This window comes from Odocoileus virginianus, chromosome 3, assembly GCF_023699985.2.
Source record: "Odocoileus virginianus isolate 20LAN1187 ecotype Illinois chromosome 3, Ovbor_1.2, whole genome shotgun sequence".
NCBI lineage: Eukaryota > Metazoa > Chordata > Mammalia > Artiodactyla > Cervidae > Odocoileus > Odocoileus virginianus.
In genome coordinates, this window is record NC_069676.1 from 85,276,354 (window position 1) to 85,298,672 (window position 22,319).

The following is a 22,319-nucleotide window of genomic DNA, read 5'->3' on the forward strand; positions in this document are numbered from 1 at the left end:
CTCCACAGGCAGTGTGGGCCATCTCAAAAGGTGAAAGTGGCCTGACCGTAGAGATCTGTCAGTTTTTGTAAGGATGGATAATTTCATGAGCTAATGAGTGAGAGGAGAATTCCAGAAGTTTGGGGGATGGGGTGGGGATTTCTAGGAATTGGGGCACTGCCCACTTTTGACCTTTATGGTTGACCTTGGAACTGTCTTGCTGCCTGTGGGTGTATCATTTAGCTTGCCGATGTGTTGCAATAAGCGTGTACTGAGGCTCAGAGTCACGTGGAAGTCGACTGTCTGCTGTCTTGGACCTATCTGGTTCTGATCAGTTCACGTCGTGTCCTTGGGCGATGTCATTCTTTTAAAGGTCGTGCCCTTTCCCCTTCCCTCCTGTTTCATTGGCATTTACAATCTCAGTAGCTGGATGCGCAATGCTATGTGTACAACAGCTAATTAAATCCTACCAATTAAAAGTTCTGCAGTCCATGGGGTGGCAAAGAGTCAGACACAACTGAGCCACTGAACTGAACTGAATTAAGAGTTCAGACTCAGAATGAACAAATGCACAATGATAATTATTGTCACAATCATGATAAGTAACATTTACTGAAAGCTTGTGTGTGTGCATGTGTGCACATGTGCTCAGTCATGTCCAACTCTTTGTGGGCCCCTGCACTGTAACCTGCCAGGTTCCTTTATCCATGGGATTTTTCAGACAAGAGTACTGGTGTGGGTTACTTAGTAAGAGCTTACCATACGCCAGGTCTTAGGGTAACACCTGTATTTCATTTAATTCTCCCAATACCTAGTTTAACAGAATCAGAATCTTGGATAAAAAAATATGCCCAAGGTTATCCAACTATTTTTTGCCGCTAGAGTCTATGATATTATGACTGACCTTATGTATTTCACTGGGCATGAAATTCCAGACAAAGACTCAGGTATAGCATTGTTGCAAAATTGGTTATATAGACCCCCCACTTGGGCCCTAGCCCAGCAAAAGTCTCATGCCTTGGCAAGGACGATTCTTTTTCTGTTTGGATACACACAGCCAATAAGGAAACTGTTGCTGAGACTGAAACAGTACACGCTTTATTCAATGGCCAGAGAATGGAGAAAGAAGAACTTACTTTGCAAGTCAACTTTTTCGAGACACCATATATACAAAAAGGTCAAGGTAAAAGGGAGGGAATTGAGTAAAGAGAGAGAAATATTCACGATTCATCAGTCCTTGTAGGGTTCTTTCAGCAGTTGCCAAGACAATTGCTAACTGTCATGACGCTGGTGGGTGTGTTCTGTGGCATGCTAATGTATTACAATGAGTCTATTATAAAGTCAACGTCCACTGGAGGTCAAAGCTTCTGCCATCTTGAGCCTACTTGTTTCAACCGATTCTGGTGGATTCTTGTTTTTCGTTTCTGGTGGTTTCCTGTAAGACAAAGATAATGCTTCTCTTCAGCCTACCTTGTTCCCTTGAAGAAGAGGGAAGCTTAGAGCTGGAGGTTAACCGTCATGATGACAGCATGCAGTTTTGTTTCTCTGTTACTAATCTTAGCCTAGCCCTACTTCCACTGCTAGTGGAAAACTGCATTTTGGTAGTTCAAAACTCATTTTCTTTTGAGTAATTCTCACTTAACTCAGGATTACTCTTCCTCTGTCTTTCCCCTCTCCTTTTCTGGAGCTGAGATATTGAAAAGAGGAGAGTAAAGCATATATATCACCTTGACATCCGGTGAGAATGGGGTCCTTGGTCTTCCGTCATCCTCTGTCCCTGCAGCCTTGGAGGGCATAGAACCCAATCTGCTCTGTCCCTCTGGTCTCCACCGCTGATGCTCACAGTCCATGTACTGCAGGTGCCATGACCAGAGTTCTATATCCTCCTCATCGTAACTCAGGCTCCTTTGGGTCCCCTGGCTATTGTCAGCCACCCCCGTGCTCTTGAGAACTGGGGGGTCTGGTGGGTCCCCTCGTGCCCTGTCTGGAGTGAGACTGCCCTCAGTTCTGACCGCTCAGATCCTCCCTCATCCACTACGCTCTGTTGTCTTGCTGGGCATGACATTTCTCTGAAATGTCTGGAGCCTCCTCTGGGCATACTCTACAAATAGAGGCAAGATTTCCCACCTTCTCCATCTCTAGTCTTCTTAAGTCTTTATGGGGCTTCTACTGCACCCTCTCAGGGACTCAGGTGCTAACCAGGTCTCCCTTTGAATTCCTCATCACTTCAAGCTGGAGAAGCGTATATCTCCTATCTTAGTGATAAGGACACTAGCCATTTTACCTACTTTTGGCCTTAAACCGAAGCTCCCTGGGGCTCTGGCTCCCTCAGGCTCTAAGTCTTATGGAACTTAAAACATCCTTTATTCTTTTGTAAATATGGGCTTTCAAGATAATTCTATCTATCTGAGCATTCAGCAAAGCTACTGAGTAATTTACTTTGGTATCTGCTCTTTTTTTTTTTTTTACTATCTTTGATCTTTCCAAGGCAATATTTTCCCCCTAACTTACAGGTTGATGTGGGAAAGCAGGAAAAATGCAGAAAATAAGAACATTAAACATTATCTCTAATAGTAACTCATAAAATTTCTGTACAGAGATATGTATATTGGGCATGTGAATACTAATACATTATAATTGTCTTCTAGGTTAAGTGTCTTAAAGTCAGCAGTGTCTTAGACCTCAACTTGCCCTGTAAATGTGTATCTTTTTGTCATTTTTCAATAGTCTTCAGGATATATTACCTGCAAATAAAATGAAGGATGCCACAGTTTCATGATTTGCAGTTTCACTTTCCTTAGCAGAAAAACAATTAAGATGTGTGAAAGGCACTATATTTGTGTGTGTGTGTGTGTGTGTGTGTGTCTGTGCCTGTGAACTAATCAGGCTGCCACTTTGCACATATATTCTAATTGCCTTTTGTGCTAAGAGCTGTGCCAGAGTCATAAAATTTTAGCCACTGGGAAGGTTCATTCCAATTTCATTGCATTCAAATGGTTGACATTTTCAGCTGAATCACATATCATGAATTCATTAGCATGTCCCCTCCTGGCTGGTTAAAGTCAGTCTGGTGCTGGCCTACGCTGGGCCCTGAAACCCAAGTACTCGACTCTTGGCTTCGTGACTCGTCTTTGAAAATCAGATGCTCTTTGTGCCAATGGCCAGGCCTCTGCTGTGTGACGCGTCCTGGATGCCACACCAGAGGGCTCTCCTCTGTCATGAGGTCACACGGAATCAGCGCAGGGGCAAGCCTGAGAAGGAGAGGAGGGAGGCAAACTGCACCTGCTTCTCCTCCACCTGCTGCCCCGGTACACATTTTAGGAGATAAAGAGATCACTGAGAGCCCAGTTTTGTAAAAATAAACCCCTCAAAAGCACAAACACATAGAAACATTTACATATATGCATATGTGTATACATATTTGTGTATATGTGTGTGTGTTTGTGTATATGTGGGCTTCCCAGGTGGTGCTAGTGGTAAGGAACTCACCTGCCAATGCAAGAGATATGAGAGAGGCGGATTTGATCCCTGGGTCGGAAAGACCCCTGGAGGAGGACATGGCAACCCACTTCCATATTCTTCCCTGGAGAATCCCATGGACAGAGGAGCCTGGCAGGATATGGTCCATAGGGTCACAAAAAGTTGGACCCAACTAAAGCAACTTAGCACATGCACACACGCGTGCATACACACACACACACACACACACACACACACACACACACACACACACACATATTTTCTCCAGAAAAGCACCAAGAGAGTGGGGTACAGAAGGGCTTCTGTAATAATAATATGGACTTCTACCTTCAATTTATTCAACTCTATGCTATTCTGATTTTTTTCCCTGTAAGTACAGTCTACATTGTAGTTTTTAAATATATATATACATATATATATATATATATTTATATATTATGAACAAGAACATCAATGCCAGCATTGAAAGGGAACAAGTCATGCCAGAAGGAGCGGTGGAGAGGTGTTTCCTTCCTTCAGTTGCAGAGTCAGCTCTGGGAACCACTGTTGTAGAAGCCTTTGGTTTTACAAAAGGAGCAAGGGAGGAACATGAGAGCTTTACTCTGAAGAACGAGGAAACAAAAGGGTCCAGGAGCAGCTTTCAGGTACATGATGGAGAGGTGGGCTGAAATCTACAGGCTACAGCCTGACTCTTCTCTAATACATGCCTCCCAAGGGTGAGATAATAGACTCAGCATTCATCTTGACTCTGAATCAACAGCATCTCTGCCCAGTCGTCCAGAAATTCAGTATTTTAACCAAGTGGAGGATGTGTGGCAAGCCCAGCTCTGCAGCTGGGACACAGCCCTGGCACACCTCCGGCTGACATGTGCCACTCCTGGAATGCTGGGCCACTCCACCCTCAAACTAACTTCTGGCTGAACTGGGGGTATCCTGGCTCTAGCTGAGAAGAGGCTCAGTCCTGCTTTTCATACTTGAACTTTTGGTTTGAGAGCAAAAGCCAAAAAATGCAACCCTACCCTGAGCAATAGCCAGGATGTTGATGCTGCCAGGCAATTCCTGTCTCATTGGACCACCGCCTCCCACTTTCTGGACCAAGAGGATACACCAGAGACCAACCTCCCATGATTCAGGCCTTGCTGACCAATCACTTAACCAGCCAGAGTGCTTCCTTTGCTTGAGTTACTACCTGCTAATGAGTTACACACTTGGCGAGGTGTGTTAGTACTCTTACACTAGCAAGATGTGGAAGGAATTCATGCAGCATTTATTTTAAAGTCATGGCCTTGGGGACTAAAAGAGTTTTCGGGGAGGTAAAAATTTATTTTTACTACCATATCTGCTCTAACAAGTTTAAAACTTCATATAACTTGCTATTGATGTGATTCATCATATCATCATCACAATTTTAGTATGGTGGTGTTTCTTTTTTGTGCAGAAGTGTTAAATGCATGGGGGACTTAAACTGCTGTGATCAGGTCACAGCTGTATGGGAGGATAATTCTTAATCTCCTTGGGAAAGTGGACTGTGATGTGAATAAACTGAACAAACAAGGTTGTGGTACCCATTAATACAATGTGGTATAGTAAAGATGAGAACAATCTAAAAATATTGAAAGAATATGCAGTGAAGAATTCTGCAATTATAATGATGACAGTTTCTCAAAGCCTTGCTTCTGGATCTGGCAATAAAACACTTAATTTGCATTTCATTTCCATATAATCTTTTTGTGCCACTTTATATTTAATTGACAATTTTACTTTTAAAAATTAGTTCACATCTTCACGTTCTTTTCACTTTATTTTGAATATTGAGTCATGAAACTTTGGCTAAATTTTGCCAAATAAATGTTCAATAGAGACAAATTCCAATCATCTCTTGATTCCAAACCAAATATGACGCATTTTATTTAACCAACCTGCCTCCAAGGCTGTGATTTTCAGGCAATTATGTTTTATTGCTGCTATTCTTAATGCCATTGCAAAACTTTAATTTTTTTTCTTTCTTCCTCATTTACCTATTATCACTGAGCCATCTATGAGAGATAGTCACTCAGTCATGTCTGACTCTTTGCTGCCCCATGGGCGGTAGCCTGCCAGGCTCCTCTGAGCCGTCTATACTATACCAGAAATGCTCAACAAATATTGAAAAAACACACAGAAACTTTAAAAGCATAAATAGGTCAATGGCTTAAGTACCAGAAAAAATTCTCATGGGTGCTTAGAGTAGTAGAATATGAGGAAGCAAGAATATGTGTTCTTGTTTACAGTTACATTGACTTTGTCTTAACAATGAGAGCACAGAGTTCAAACTTTATATCTGAAAATGGAAGAAGCTTACATATTTACATATTTCCATTTTTATACATTTATATTTTAGCTCTAGACATTTGCTGCATTTTTGTACTAACAGTAAAAGGTTTGCATTCTTTATGAGAATACTGACTACAAAATAATGAATAATGTCAAGTAAGGAAAACTGAATTCCCTCTACTTCTTCCAACTTTGACCTTAGAGAAAACAGAAAGCTTTCTTATTAAGCATTGTTTATAGTGCATGTGTTCAGATGAAGCAAACTAGCAAATTTGTCAGAGAAAAATTAATATTTCTCAGGAGATCAAACATTAATGCCAGCCAGCATCCCATCAAAGAACAAGATTACCTATATTCATATATTTGAAACCCTACGGTTTTGTTTCTGTCATTGTAAGCTTCAGTTCATGAGCTTGTTGACATATGAGAGTCTTCCTTTTTGGAAATCCAAACAGACAAAAAGAAATTGTGAAATCACATGACACTCAGAAATATTGCATCACTCTGTTCCCACTTTCTGTCTCAAAACTTTCCTAACCTCTGAGAGCATCATCAGTGTGAGTAAATTGACATTTAAAAAGATGAAGAGATGATTTTTAAAGCCCCCAAAGCATTTACTCTTAAAAAACATACGCAGAATGAATTTACCATTGAAAGTTAATGTCAGATGTGCTTGTGTTTTATTCCATCTCAAGCACAGTTAAAAGAACACTGTTGTTTTGTGTTTAAACAATATCAAGGTAGCTCTTCTTTTGTTTTACACATCTCTTCCAGTATTTGAGTAGGAAATAAAGAAGTACAGTTAGAAGAGTTGGGTGTGTGTGTGTGTTCGGCCATTCAGTCATCTCCAGTTCCTGTGACCCCATGCACTGTAGCCTGCCAGGCTCCTTTGTCCATGAAATTTTCCAGGCAAGAATACTGGAGTGTGTTGCCATTTCCTCCTCCAGGGGATCGGCCCAATTCAGGGATCGAACCCACATATCTTGCATTGGTAGGCAGATTCTTTACCATTTTGCCCACCTGGGAAGCCCCCAGAGAGAAGGCTAGTTCATACTGGGTTTTGACATTTTATTCAGCAATCTATTACCATTCATTAATATAGTATTAGTACGTACTGCATTATATGTTTTTATTAGCTGCTTTTGGTCATTGTTGCATTTCTAATACGGAGATGAGTACTTGGTACATAAAAGGCAATCAATAGGTATTTACTGAATGGATGACTCAATCAAGAGATAAGAATTACTACTTAAAGAAGAATAATTTTCCCCTTGTTTTACTCTGTAAAAACTGCTTGATAATCAGCTATATTTATTTTCTTTCAAACCTTTCTTTGCTAAAACTTTGCACTTCTTCTGTCTTTCCTGCTGAGAGTCAGTGAGCTTAGACACTCAGCTTTAATTTCATTTTTCTCCTATTTGTGGATATCATCCATACATATGACTTTCCAGGCAGTGTAATCTTTCCAGAAGTTCTTGTTGACTGCAAAAGCTTAAAAGCTCTTTATTGTTGAAGGGACGAGAAGACTGACATCCATTGTATTTCATTTGGTGACTGAAATGTGTGACACATAACAAGGCCTTTATCCTCTGTTTATCCATCTGGAAAACGAGAACCACAATTCTCACTAGTCTGGTATGGAAGTGATTGCCAAGGACTTTGTGATCCATGCAGGGAAGGGGACTCTTTAGTTGGTACATAATACAGACGTATCCCTTTCATCAGTTGGGTGTTTAGGTACTAAAGGACTTACAGAGATGTTAAGCAAACAGCAACCACAAAAAGAAGACTCTGACTTATAGATTTTTAATGATATTTACATGCTTCTTTCTTAATGTATTTAGTTTTTCTTTAAGAATTCTTTACATAGTCACTGATTAGAGGCCATTGAGTCTGGGGCTTCTTAACCAGAGTGTGTCCACACTTCCTTGTGGAGTCTTTAAATCTACACATGCCCTATCTCTACCTTAACTTCGCCTGGTTAGGAACGGGGTGGAGGTGGGGGCCCAACCTCTCTTGTATTTTATGAAACAGCACATTAACAGCCTGGTTTCCCTGGTGGCTCAGTGATAAAGAATCTGCCTGCTAATGCAGGAGATGTGGGTTCAATGACTGGGTTGAGGAGATCCCCTGGAGAAGGGAATGGCAACCCACTCCAGTATTCTTGCCTGGTAAATCCCATGGATGGAGGAATTTGGATGGGTATATAATCCATGGGGCCACAAAGATCAGACATGATTTAGCAACTAAATAACAATGTTAAGGGCCAGTTGGTAAGTGTAATAACCTCAGGACTAAAATCCTCATCTTCTGACTTCTGATAGGCTTTTATTCCTATATATGTGAAGCCTCTAATATATTAGTTTATATTGTTACACAGTTGACCCTTGAACAACACAGGTTTGAAATGTGAGGAACCACTTATACGCAAATTTTTCTAATAGTAAATACTATAGTACTACACAGTCCTGGGCTGGTTGAATCTGAGAACATGGGACCGAGTTTCTAGGGGCACAGGTGTAAGTTATATTCAAATTTTTGTGCAGAGGGCCAGCGTCGCCAACCCTCACATAGTTCAAGGGTCAACTGTATTTTAATTTTTAGATATAACTTTGTCGTGACCACTGAAAGTTTAACTATCTCTGCTGCTTTTAGTTCATAGCTATGTTCCCCTTCCTGTTTCTTGCCTATTCTATAAAGCCTTCTGCGATTCATCTTGTTAGAAACAGATTCAATCCTTTGTAAGCTTTCAAAGCGAATTACACCTGTATTGGAGCATTTATCAAACAGTACAGTCCTATATTAAAGAACCTGATAAAGAGCTCTGTCTTTCCCTAAATTGTAAACTCTTAGAGACAGAAGTCAATATACTCATTGTCTTTAGAATGATAACAACAAATAAGAGCTTAGGCACCAAGCAAGGTGTGTGCCCAGCAGTTCTCAAATTTTAGCAACCATCAAAATCACCTGGAGGGCTTGTTATTAATAAATAATAATAAATAAAGTTTAAATAAATAAAGTTTATTTATTTAAATTTAAAAAAGTTTAAATAAATAAAGATTAATAAAGTATTTGTCACTGGACCCCAGCCTCAGAACTTCTGATTAAGTGGTTCTGGGGTAGGGCAGAGGATTGGTGCTTCAAACAAGTACCCAAGTAATGCCACTCTTCTGAAAGGTTTCTATTTGAATATTCGCTACTACTTCAGTAAGGAGGTTTTATAATTCTCATCTTCAAAGAAGTTAAACAGCAAGTAACCGGGCATGGGAGGGACTGTAATCCCATCTTTTGATGCCTAGTGCTTTGGTCTTCCCCCTGCATGTCTGCTAAGTGGGTTCAGTCGTGTCCAACTCCGTTCAACACCAGGGACTGTGGCCCACCAGGCTCCTCTGTCCATGGGATTCTCCAGTCAGGAATACTGGAGTGGGTTGCCATGCCCTCCTCCAGAGGAATCTTCCCAACCCAGGGGTCAAACTCATGTCTCTTACATCTCATGCATTGGCATGCAGGTTCTTAAACACTAGTGCCACCTGGGAAGCCCTGTTTTTCCCTTAATTCTTCCTATATATCATAATCTTCCAAGAAATACACATGAAAGATAATTTGTTACGGTGGAGATAGACTTTTAAGATTCAATTATGATCTTGGGCATTACGTATCTTTCCTCTTCTATGCCTCAGTTTTCTCCTCTGTAAATTAGGACACAGCAGTATTTACCTGTAATGCACATTGTAGTCGCCCCCCCCCCCACCCCGATCTGTTCCATTCCTCTTTCATTGTGTAATCGGAGCGTGGTTCAGAAAACTGCCCCAGCTCCAGCAGTGTATTCTAATTCATCCAAGTCAACCAGGGAGATTGATAGATTCAGGAAACCGAGTCAATTATGCCATAATATTCCTCCTTCCCCTGACTGCTATTCCCAACACTTTCTGTTTCAGAGCTAAGCAGCTGACAAGTTAGGCAGATCATGAATAGGAGAGGGCATTTTTTTCACCTTTTTCATTGCCCGTGGGGACACTCACTCCCCTTTGCTAGACATGACTATGGAAGCAGATTTCCTGTTGATGGCCATCCTACAGAGGGGAATTGGTGTTCGAGGGGTCCACCCCTGGATGTCAGGAGAGAGACAGAACCTGCGAATCTGGTGACAATCTAAAGCCACTGGACCCATAAACCAAACCTGAAGCTGCTTTCTCTCTAGACTACCAGTCATGTGAGCCAACAGATGCCCTTATTGTTTGTCAGTTGAAGTTCGTTTTTTGTTTTTTTCCTATCACTTATAGTCAAACACCCTGATTATTGTTATTTAGTTGCTAAGGCATGCCCAACTCTTTTGTGATGCCATGGACTATAGCCCTCCAGGCTCCTCTGTCCATGGGATTTCCCAGGCAAGAATACTGGAGTGGGTTGCCATTTCATTCTCCAGCGGATCTTTTCAACCCAGGGATTGAACTTGGGTTTCCCTTATTGGCAGACAGATTCTTTACCACTGAGACACCAGGGAAGCCCTAAACACCCTGATACCTGATTTCAATGGATTACTATAAGAATTAAATGAGGTGATGCATTAAAAAAAAAAAGCTTGCAGTATTAAGGAGATACCAAATATGAACTAAATGTCATTATCAGGGAAGTGACTAGGTCCAAATTTTTAAAAATATATATATTATTGGTGGTTTGTTCTTGGTTTCCTTTCAAATTCTCCTTCTCTACCAAGAGCATGTGACCTTAAATGCCATGGTCAGCTCCTGACCAAAAGCTCCCTTGGAGGTGTTCTCACCAGCAGGATTAGAGAAACCAAAATAACCAGGTGAATATCTCTGTCAATGATAAAGAATGTGGCTGTAATAGGAAAAGATTATCCTGAAAACTGAAGACTCATGGAACAACAGACACAGTTAACTTTACTAAGGAGAGTTACAAAATAAACGCATAAGTGTATCAATACTTGAGTCATAGCAGAAGAAGCTAAGGTTCATATTGTGAATTGTCCCTGGTCTTATAGCAGAGATGGGTCTTATCCAAACCTGGTACTCATATTACTTGTGGTAGACGTCTGTTCCTTTGGTTGTCGGGCATGCCACCGTTCCTTTGGGTCACCGCTTTTCTTCAGCATCACATATGTAATAACATGGGGTTCTTTGGGGGTTGCCAAAAATACTTAGCTCCTTTTTTTACTGGGCTAAAATGAAAGTATTATTTCTTTGATAGTTATAGCAACTGTACTGTATTTATACTTATAGTAACTACAAGTTACTGAAACTATAGTCACTGATTCACTCACAAGCATATTAAAATCCAAGTTTTCAAAGGAAGCAAGAAAGGATCCATAGAGAACACATGGTCTGTAATCAATAGATGATTCCATTATATCTTTTTAAAAAATATTTTTTACATTTTTGGCCATTCCAGGCAGCACGTGGGGTCTTAGTTCCCCAACCAGGGACTGAACCTGCACCTCTTGCATTTGAAGCACAAAAATCTTAACCACTAGATCGCCAGGGAAGTCCCCCATTATGGTATCTTTTAGGGTCTGGAATACCCTGACCAGTACATTAAACAAAACATTTCATAAGAATTGGCTAGTGACAGGGAGAATAGATCCATTTGAAATTAAAAAGTGTGATTTTGGGAGTAAACTTGAGTGGGGAGAAGCTCACAAGTCACTGGAACACGCCTTGGACTCTGGGTCTGTGTGTCTGTCTTGGTAGTGATGTTGTGTCACTGCCTCATTCTTGGCACATGGTCTGTACTCAAGAAAACCAGATTGAAAATTTGGAATCTGTGCTTGAGTGGATTGAAACTGACCTCCAGTCACTAAGGAAAAATCAAAACAAAACACATAAGAATTTAGAGAGGACATTTTTCTGCCAAAAAATAATTTTTCCTTGATGTTATTTCTTGGTTGGGCCAATATTCCAATGGAAAAAAGTAGATAGGTTGGTCAAGATTTCAATATAATCTTCTGTAACATTTGACCTAAAGTGATATAATAAAATATTAATGACAGAAACTTGTATTCTTTCCTATGGATGCATGTGTGACAACTTGTCTCACACACATTATTAAAGAGAAAAAAACAGAAAAGATAATCTAATGGTATTTTGTTTCACTTGAAATGTTAGGTCTCAAACTAATTTATTCAATACATATTTATACCATTTATTCTTACAGGCACTTGGGATACATCAGTGAGCGGAACAAAACCAGTACCAAAACTGTACATGCAAAAGAGGGCTTAAATTGTTGTTGGGCTTCTGAGACTCTTTTGTGAAATAATTTATTTGCTTGCTGTAATTGCTTTAATATTCTTGGCGACTATAATGTCTCGATTTGGGGAAAGCTTGCTGCAGTTCATGGGGTCACAAAGAGTTGGACATGACTGAGCAACTGAACAACAAATAGAATCTAATTTCCTGTCCTTTGTTGAGCTAAATGACATGATGGGGGCCAGAGAGGTTCAACTGATCTTTGTGAAAGCAGAGGGGCAAACTCTGAGGTGCTGTGGAGTAAACAGGGGAAGAAGAGTGTCACCTAGGTAAGGAAGGATCTATATGAAGGGAGATGTTGGGATTTCTATCAGAAAGAGAAACTCTGAGTGAAACTGGTCAAGGTTTCAACTAGATGTTTATTATCTTTGTGGTGTGAGGTACAGTACAGATGCCTCAGCCGTCCTTAAGAAAACTCCAATAAAACTTTCATTGCTCTTCAGTATTTTTGGTGGGGATCTTTTATCCCCCCTTGTATCTTTTCTTACTTCTCTTTTTCTTTTGCTTCTTTAAAAAAAAAATTCCTCTTTTTTTATGATTAAAAAAAAAAAATTAATCCATGAGTTGTGTCCAACTCTGCAACCCCATGTATGGTAGCCTGCCAGGCTCCTCTGTCCACGGGATTCTCCAAACATGAATACTGAAGTGGGTAGTCAGGCCCTTCTCCAAGGGATCTTCCCGACCCAGGGATCCAACCCAGGTCACCTGCATTGCAACCAGATTCTTTACCATATGAGCTAAATGTGTAGGAAGTAGACCTTAGGGCAGGGGCAAAACAACCTATTAGCTAAATCATGAGGCCGTTAATCTGAGGTTGTGCTAATGCCTTAGCAGTCTAGTAAGTAAACTAAAATATAAGCCTGTAAATGCCTCAAGGTTAAGAAATCAAAACCTAAGGACACCCAGTGACAAACAGTCAACCAGCCTTTTTCAAATAAGGCAACCACTTAATCTATAGCCAGTAATTTCCTTGCTGTCTTGCGCCTCTTTTCTATAGAAGTCTCTCCCTGCCTCCTTATTGGTGGAGTACTCTTAACCACTTCTGGTTTCATGCTGCTCATTTAGTCCAATCTTTAGGGCTTCCCTGATAGCTCAGTTGGTAAAGAATCCACCTGCAATGCAGGAGACCCTGGTTCAATCCCTGGGTTGGGACGATCCCCTGGAGAAGGGAAAGGCTACCCACTCCATCATTCTGGCCTGGAGAATTTCATGGACTGTACAGTACATGAGGTCACAAAGAGTCAGACACAACTGAGTGAATTTCACTTGCTCAAATAAATTCTTCAAATTTTTAATATGCCTCTGTTTATCTCTGAACACTACTTATATTTGAGTTACATATCATTTTAAAAAACACTCAGTGATATAATTTTATGTTTGGGAAAAAATATTGCTCTCATAAATTAAGCATTCTAAGTAACCTAGACAATATCTTCTTGACTGGGATTTTCAACTGGGAGGTCAATATTGGATTTTTAGGATTGTTCAGAAAAGAATGTGGGTCTATAAAAGATGAGACACTCTGAACCATAGACTTCTATGATTAAACAGAAGACTACTGGTCATACCCGGAAAAATTGTTGGCTTTATACAGGCAACCTAAGTAACAGTAGTGGGCTTCCCAGGTGGCTCAGTGGTAAAGAACCCACCTGCCAATGCAGGAGAGGCAAGAGACACGGATTTGATCCCTGAGTCAGGAAGATCCCCTGGAGGAGAAATGGTAATCCACTCCAGTATTCTTGCCTGGGAAATCCCATGGACAAAGGAGCCTGGCAGGCTTTAGTCCATGGGGTTGCAAAAGAGTCAGACACGACGGAGCAATAGAGCACACACAAGTAATAATAGTGGGAAATTGATGGCAACGATAATAAGAAAAGTTGCAGTTGTGATGCCTTCTATTTATAAGGCACCTACTGTGGGTCAGGCACCATTCTAGACGTAATTGTGTTGAATTCTCACAACTCTTTTATGAAGTGGGTAAATTATTTGCTTAATGTTACACAGATTTGCAACCATTCTTTGATACATCTGTTGGGCATGGACCATCACAGGAGTAATACATTCTCTGTCTTTAGGGATTATGGCCCATTCCAAGGAGGAGAAGAAAGAGCCTTTCACTCTCGGAGGGGGTTCTCGGGACTTCAAGTGTTGACCTGATCTCAGAATGGGCTTTTTTGATCCCAGAACTTTCCTGGTTAAGAGCCCACAAGTGTCTTCAGTCACAGGAGGCTTTCCAGATCCACCTATAGTGGAACAGGAACCTGTAGTCTTTTTGAAATTCTCATTACAGAAGAAAAAATAATTAATGCTTTCATCTTTACTTCCAAATACAACAAAAAATTATAGATTTTCCCCCTCCTCCCTTCTTTCTTTCTTTTTTTTCATTCTTTCCTCTTTCATATACTTTCTCAGCAAACAAGTATTGAGGGGGCTGCTTCATGCAAGGCCCAATGCTAGATGTTGTGATATAATAAGAAACATAGGAACTTCCCTGGCAGTCCAGCGGTTAAGATTTCTTGTTTCTACAGCAGGGGGTAGGGGTTCCAACCCTGGTTGAGGAACTAAGATTCTGAGTGTCATGTGGTACAGCCCCCCTGGTCACCCCCAAAAAGAAGAAGAAATATTTATTTTGGTTTTCCTCCCTGGTTTCTGGCACAGAATGCTTAAAACTCTTGGAGTTTCCTAAGGGATAGTGATGCTAGGAACATCTTTTGCGATTCATAGTAAGCTCCTTTCAACCATACTTGAGTTTATGACACAGGTAACTCTTGGAGGGTGGGGGCTGATTACCAGTGGATCCAACCATGTGATTAGAGGGTTGGAACTCTCAGCCCCACTCCCTGACATCTAGGGAGGGTCAAGGGACTGGCAGTGGGCTCAGTCACCATACATCAGTGATTTAGGTAATCATGGCTACCTAATGGAGTCTCCATAAATATCCTGAACTATGGAAACTTTGTTCACTACTAGGTTGTGAACAAATCAGGGTACTAAGGAGGGGAATGTGTCCAGAGAGGATATGGAAGCTCCATTGCTCACCCCTCCATCCCTAAACCTTGCCCCATGTCAGTCTCCCATCTTCTGTTCCTGAGTTGTACCCTTTATAATAAACGAGTAAGCGTAAATGTTCTTTCTGAGTTCTGTAAGCCATTCTGGCAAATTGTCAAACCTGAGGAGGGGCTCAGGGGAATGCTCCATAGAGCCAGTTACTCAGACATACAGGTGACAGCTGGAACTTGGTGTCTGCAGTTGGGGCTCCTCATGGGACTGAGCTCTTAACCTGAGGGTTCTGGGCTGTAACTCCAGACAGAATTTGAGTTGAACTGTAGGATGCTCAGTGTTTGCCAAGAACTGGAGAATTTCTCGGTGTGGAAAAACCCACACATCTTGGTGTCAGAAACGTTCTGTGGGTAGAGAGGAAACAACAGTTTTCCTTTAGTTGATGTTCCTCTTCATGGTTTACAAAGCACAGCCCCTGCCTCTAGAGGGAGAACATAATTTTCATGAAGCGTAGAACATCAGTATCATAAGGTCAGGAACTGGAAGGTCTTGTTTGCCCATGTAGCCTCTACTCCTACCCCAGCACGGTCTATAGCCCTGAGCACGTGCTCCAAAACACATTGAATGAATGAGTACAAGTCTAGTATTGCTGCACTGATGGAAAGTACTCTTGCCGCTTCATCTGGGGAAATGCCACGCTACAGGCTGCCCAAGTTGCCCTCAGGAAACACAGAACCAGTCTGCATTCAGATCCTGAGAGTGGTCATCCGGAGCACATACCTTGTGAAACAGTAAGGATGTGGAATTTGAGTAATGATACACTTGGTTTTCAAATAGCCCATGCTCGTTTTCATGTTGCTGAAGACTCCTTGCTAGGATACGAAACACTTGTCATTTAATATGTTCTCCGAGTCTGAGGCCAAACCACCTCAAGCCGTGAACGCCTTGGCTCCGGACAGTCAGTTAGGGTCAGGGCAGGGCAGTTCTTGGCCTGCTGCCCTTCCAGAATGAACCAAACAGCTACAGGAAGTGGTTTCCGTGATTCAGTAGGTGGCACACTTCCTTTTGAGTCAGAACTGAGTCACGGCTCTGAGAGACGAAAAAGACCTATTTCTTTATCCCATACTTTTCCCCTATTCCCCGTAGTCCATTTATCCTTGTCTGTCGTCTGATATATCCTGTTGAGTTTAATGGGTTTTACTGAAAAGAAAAAAGATAAAAAGCAAGTCAACTAGGAGAAAGCAAGAAGGGAGTGGGAAACCTGGTAGATTATAATGAATCCAAGCATCTTGATTTCATCAGAGGGCCGTATTCTCTGAGGAGACGGAAAGAAAAGCCGTAATCTGATTTCACTGGGGTCATTAAGGCCTGTGGTCCTCTTGACTCAAATCTGACCCATTTCCAGTGGAAGCGATTAGATCACACTTACATAAACTGTGTTGCTTTAAATGGCCCTACTCTCCTCTTTGCTCACTGACCCTGGCTTACTCCCTGGCATGTCTGCTGGAAGGCTCGTCTCAGAGCTGTCCCAAGCATGGCCTTCGTTCAGCTGCGGGTGAAATGATCCTGTTCTGAATGTACTGAATGCTGCTGGCAATGCTGTAAATTGTTCTGGGGCTTAAGGAAAAACGCCATAGATATCAACAAGTCGTAAAAACAGACAGATTTTCCCCCTTGTCTTTTCCCAGTGGGTCTTTCATTCTTCAGTAGTAAGGGTTCTGCAGACGTGAACCTATTGATCCATATTTTCATCTGATGAATTAGATTTTACTATGTGTTCCTAGCTTCCTTCTACTCCAAGTTGTTCTGACAGCTTTCATGTTGCAAAGATTCAGATACTTGTACTATACATCCTGTACCTATATCACTCTAAGACCGATCATCAGATCGGAATCAGAAATCTTATTGCCATATTAATATTCCACAGATCCTTCCATGAGTTATTCCAGGAGGTTAAAGAATATAAGAGTCAAAGTCACATAGGCTTGTGTTCAGATTCATGCTCAACGAAAAAATTGTAGAGCTGTGTGACCTTGGATACGTCTCTTAACCTCTCTGAGCCATAACTTCCTCAAACTGTAAAATAGGGTTCTAACATACAGATGCTATTACTGTGAGAACTAAAAAAAGCTTTTGCATAGCGTCTCGGACAGCTCCTAGCTCATATCTGGTGTTTCAAATAAGGTCTTGCCCTTTCCCTTTATTTACTGTACCTTTCCGTTGGGAGGTAAGGACAGCATTTGGACACAACAACCACTTGGGCACACTGTCTCATCCCTCCCAAAGACGTCACTCACGTCCAGCAACTTTAGTACTTCCATCAACAGCGCTTGCAGCACATGTGATATCAAATGGTATCCTTAATGGAGTGGTGGAGAGAGCCAAGCCAGGAAGCGGGCTTGAAAGCCAAATCCAGTGCTTCTGGACAGGACAGTCGTGGCTGATAGATGACAGCCAAATGCGAGGCGAGTCCTCATCTGACACGCTGGAGTGAGCACCGAGAGAATGGGCAGGGAGAAGAACCATCAACAGAACTCACAGCCAGACAGAGCGGCCGGCGGGGCTCAGGTCAAACCGGGCGACGGCTGGCTGGCAGGCAGGTGGGAATGCAAGCACACTGTCAGATCTGCAAAGCCCTTCTGAAACGCCCATCCTCCCAAATCCCTTTGATGCCTCCCACATCCCTTCAGTTCCTCCCAGACGGCCACACACAGAGGGTGACAGCTTTTAGAGAAGTTACCACTCCCCATGGACGAGGGAGCCTGGTAGGCTGCGGTCCATGGGGTCCCCAAGAGTCAGAACATGCCTTAGTGACTGAGCAGGCATGCACATCCTCCCCACCCCAAATTAAGGTTCAAAACATCACCTTGTTCTTACCTGTCTTGGAGCCATCACTTTGTAAATTGTAGTTGCCTGGAAGAGTCTCCTCCACTAGACTCAGCCTCTAAAGGCAAGGAATGTGTCTCATTTATCCTTTAACCAACAACGTTACCTGGAGGTCAGTGCCTCAGCCATCACCAATGCGCAACTCGCGTTTGCTGACTTGACAGAAATACTGTACTAGGCAGGCCGTGAGGAAACTTTGAAACAGGAATTGGTGGCCTCTGGGGCCAACAGCCCCCTGGAGGATCCGCTAAAGAGGCCCAAATGGAGGAAGGAGGCAGAAGTCAGAAGCCCCTAGAGTGATAAAATCGGGAAGAGGATGGAAACCGTTTTTGCACGTGTCGTGGGCAGTCCAAGCTGGACACGGTTTCCGCAGGTCTGGGCATTGTCTGAGTGGAGTGTTGACTGTGTGTCTCCTGGAGACTTCTGTTTAAATAGCTCCCGGGGTAGGATGACTCAGCAGCCGGCAGATGGAACAGTCTCGGGCCGCGTCCTCCTGTAAGTGACAAGTCACGTGGCCCTGGGTGTCTGTGGCGGTCCCTGATAGGACACACGAGAGCTCCTTTCTTGCCAGGCCAGCGGCCCCGGTGCCAAGTCACCCATCACTAATCTGGAGACTGACAGAAATTGCTTGACAGGCTGGATCTCGTGCTCCAAGTGTGGAGATTCCTATTTGAAGTGAATTCTCATGAACAGATTCCATTTCTGAAATTTAGAGGCTGCTATCAAATTTTTATTCTATCTCCTTATCAAAGACCACTGATTATCTTCAGGATAAAGACAAAATTCCATCTCCTAGCGATTGAGGTCCTGCAGAACCTGATCTGCCCCTGATTCCCAACCCCCTAGACCCACCTCCTTTTACACTGGCTTGCTACTTTTTTAGCTTTGTTTTTGTCCCTGACCGGAGTGGGGCAAAGCTTTAAGGAAGAGGCCTGGGAGGAAATCCTAGTGTTAGTCGCTTAGCTGAGTCTGACTCTTTGCGACCCCATGGACTATAGCCCACCAGGCTCCTCTGTCCATGGGATTCTCCAGGCAAGAATACTGGAAGGGGTTGCCATTCCCTTCTCCAGGGGATCTTCCCGACCCAGAGACTGAACCCTGAACTCCTGCATTGCAGGCAGATTCTTTACCGCCTGAGCCACCAGGGAAGTCCCACCTAGCAGTTATTTCCTGAGAATTGTGGAAGTTAGCATTATTAAAATGGAACAGCATGGCACTTGCATATTGGCAATTAAAGAGCAGTTTCTCTGGATTTTTTGTTTGACAAATGCTGGTCACCTTTCCGGTAGGGATCCAAGAATAGCTCAGATATAAGGATCAAAAACTGTACCTATGGGAGCCCATAAATTAAACTTGTGATTTGGACTAGCTGCAAAGTGCTATTCCTGAAAAGAGCTAAATAAGATTTTAAACTTTTTTTTAAGCTCACTAAGTGTTGAAGCTGAAACTCCAATACTTTGGCCACCTGATGCAAAGAGCTGACTCATTGGAAAATACCCTGATGCTGGGAAAGATTGAGGGCAGGAGAAGAAGGGGACAACAGAGGATGAGATGGTTGGATGGCATCACCGACTCAATGGACATGAGTTTGGGTAGGCTCCGGGAGTTGGTGATGAACAGGGAGGCTTAGCATACTGTGGTTCATGGGGTCGCAAAAGAGTCAGACACGACTGAGCAACTGAACTGAACTGAAGTGTTTCAAATACCTGCAGGACTGAGTCAATTTTCAAATCACATTTTTGCAAACCCTGGCTCAGATTAAAGAAGTAACACATTATCCACAGACCCACTCTTCACCTCTAAACACCATCCTTCCCACACTCGCAAAACAGCCTTCCTGGCGAGAATGGTCTTGGCCGCATCTGTACAGTCACCGGTCAACAAGCACTTTGCATCACACATTCTCTTTCTCAGGGCTTGGTTCTGTGGGTTCAGCATAGGCAGCATGCTTACTGTTGTGATAGTTGCTCAGTCATGTCTGACTCTTTGCAACCCCATGGACTGTAGCCCACCAGGCTCATCTGTCCATGGGGATTCTCCAGGCAAGAATACTGCAGTGGGTAGCCATTTCCTTCTCCAGGGTATCTTCCTATCCCAGGGATTGAACCTGGGTCTCCTGCATTGCAGGCAGATTCTTTACCATCTGAGCCACCAGGGAAGACCTACGTGCTTACTACCATTTATTTGACTTGAATTTGACAGAGGCCATCTTCACTAACCTCTGCAGACTGCACTCAAGGATCATGGTGAATTGTGGCTTTAGTATTTACCCCTAGGGTTTTCAGCATCAGCCTAGTTATTGTTTGCAGTTATAATTTCTGTTGGCAGATGGTGGTGATTCCACAAATATCCTTTTTGGAGCCCAGAGAGAAATGTTATTCCACTTGAGATAAATACTGGATAACAGAAATTGAGAAAGAAAATACATTCAGACACTTTTCTAATTTTAATTCACTTGAAAATTTCATTTTTCCACTTTGAGATATGTTGTAGATACAAGCCCTTAGGAAATCCATTTCGAATTGCTTATAATAATTTTTCAACAGTATTGAAAAATGAAAGAAAATAAAGCAATACTTTGTTTCAAAAGTTTATTATAGACATTTAAAAATGTTTAGATAAGCATATAGAAGAAACTCTGAGACATCTATAATCTCACAGCATAGAAATAACCACAGTTAGTATTCTAGAGTTCTAAAAAGTTTTTCCATATATAAGGCTGAATATGCTAGTCTGTTACAACTTTTAAAATTTAATAATATATAATAAATCTCTTTCTATAGCAATTTAATTGCTATAATGATTTATTATTTCATGACTTTTTCATAATATATTTAACCAAACCTCCTTATGTTTCATCCTATTACAGGGATGGTGCAAAGACACTTTTGTAAATATACGAATCTTCTGTTAATCCCTACAAGTGGAGTTTCTGGATCAAGAGTCATGATTTTTCTTAAGTTTATTCTTTAATATATGGTAAAATTTCCCCTTAGAATATTTGAGTCAATTTATACTTTGACAGGGAAAGGTTATACTCCAGTATTCTGGCCTGGAGAATTCCATGGACTGTATAGTGCATGGGATGGCAAAGAGTTGGACAGGACTGAGCGACTTTCACTTTCACTTTCATTTTTCACATACTTTGACAAATGGTGTAGATTTTTTTGGAATCACCATGGACATGGAACAACAGACTGGTTCCAAATAGGAAAAGGAGTACGTCAAGGCTGTATATTGTCACTCTACTTATTTAACTTATATGCAGAGTACATCATGAGGAATGCTGGGCTGGATGAAGCACAAGCTGGAATCAAGATTGCCAGGAGAAATATCAATAACCTCAGATATGCCGATGACACCACCCTTACGGCAGAAAGCAAAGAAGAACTAAAGAGCCTCTTGCTGAAGGTGAACAAAGAGAGTGAAAAAGTTGGCTTAAAGCTCAACATTCAGAAAACTAAGATCATGGCATCTGGTCCCATCACTTCATGGGAAATAGATGGGAAAACATTGGAAACTGGCTGACTTTATCTTTGGGGGCTTCAAAATCATTGCAGATGGTTATTGCAGCCGTGATATTAAAAGACACTTACTCCTTGGAAGGAAAGTTCTGACCAACCTAGACAGCATATTAAAAAGCAGAGACATTACTTTGTCAACAAAGGTCCGTCTAGTCAAGGCTATGATTTTTCCAGTGGTCATCTATGGATGTGAGAGTTGGACTGTGAAGAAAGCTGAGTGCCGAAGAATTGATGCTTTTGAACTGTGGTGTTGGAGAAGACTCTTGAGAGTCCCTTGGACTGCAAGGAGATCCAACCAGTCCATCCTAAAGGAGATCAGTCCTGGGTGTTCATTGGAAGGACTGATGTTGAAGCTGAAACTCTAATACTTTGTCCACCTGATGCAAAGAGCTGACTCATTTGAAAAGACCCTGATTCTGGGAAAGATTGAAGGCAGGAGGAGAAGGGGACAACAGAGGATGAGATGATTGGATGGCATCGCCAACTCAATGGACGTTAGCCTGGGTAAATTCTAAGAGCTGGTGATGGACAGAGGGGCCTGGCATGCTGCGGTCTATGGGGTGGCAAAGAGTCGGACATGACTGAGTGACTGAACTAAAGTGAACTGATGCTAGATACCTTTAAAATAAGTGTGTGTGTTTGTGTATGTGTGTGTGAATTAGTAGAATTTATTGAACCTCGTCCTCATGGCCAGTCTTGTTTCTAGGCACTGGAAGAATAAACAAGGCAGACAAGGACCTTGTCTCAGAGAGCTTAACTTTTATTGATGGGATTGAACAATAAACAAATAATATAACTTCAAACTGTAATATATGCTATGAAGAAGAGTAAAGCATTCTGTGTATGCATTTGTGTGAAAGTATGGTGG

The 22,319-nt window shown here is 42.0% G+C and overlaps 1 long non-coding RNA gene across 2 annotated transcripts; it reads right to left on the reverse strand.

The window, feature by feature from the left end:
* Positions 1 to 1,055: 1,055 nt before the first annotated feature.
* LOC139034467 (uncharacterized) lies at positions 1,056 to 18,403 on the reverse strand. 2 transcript variants are annotated; one of them, XR_011487001.1, is made up of 2 exons: positions 17,919 to 18,403; positions 1,056 to 1,414 (listed from the first exon to the last, which is right to left on the reverse strand). It is a non-coding gene; the product is annotated as an uncharacterized lncRNA (long non-coding RNA). The 2 variants fall into 2 exon arrangements; XR_011487000.1 differs by lacking the exon at positions 1,056 to 1,414 and adding an exon at positions 13,312 to 16,241.
* Positions 18,404 to 22,319: the final 3,916 nt, after the last annotated feature.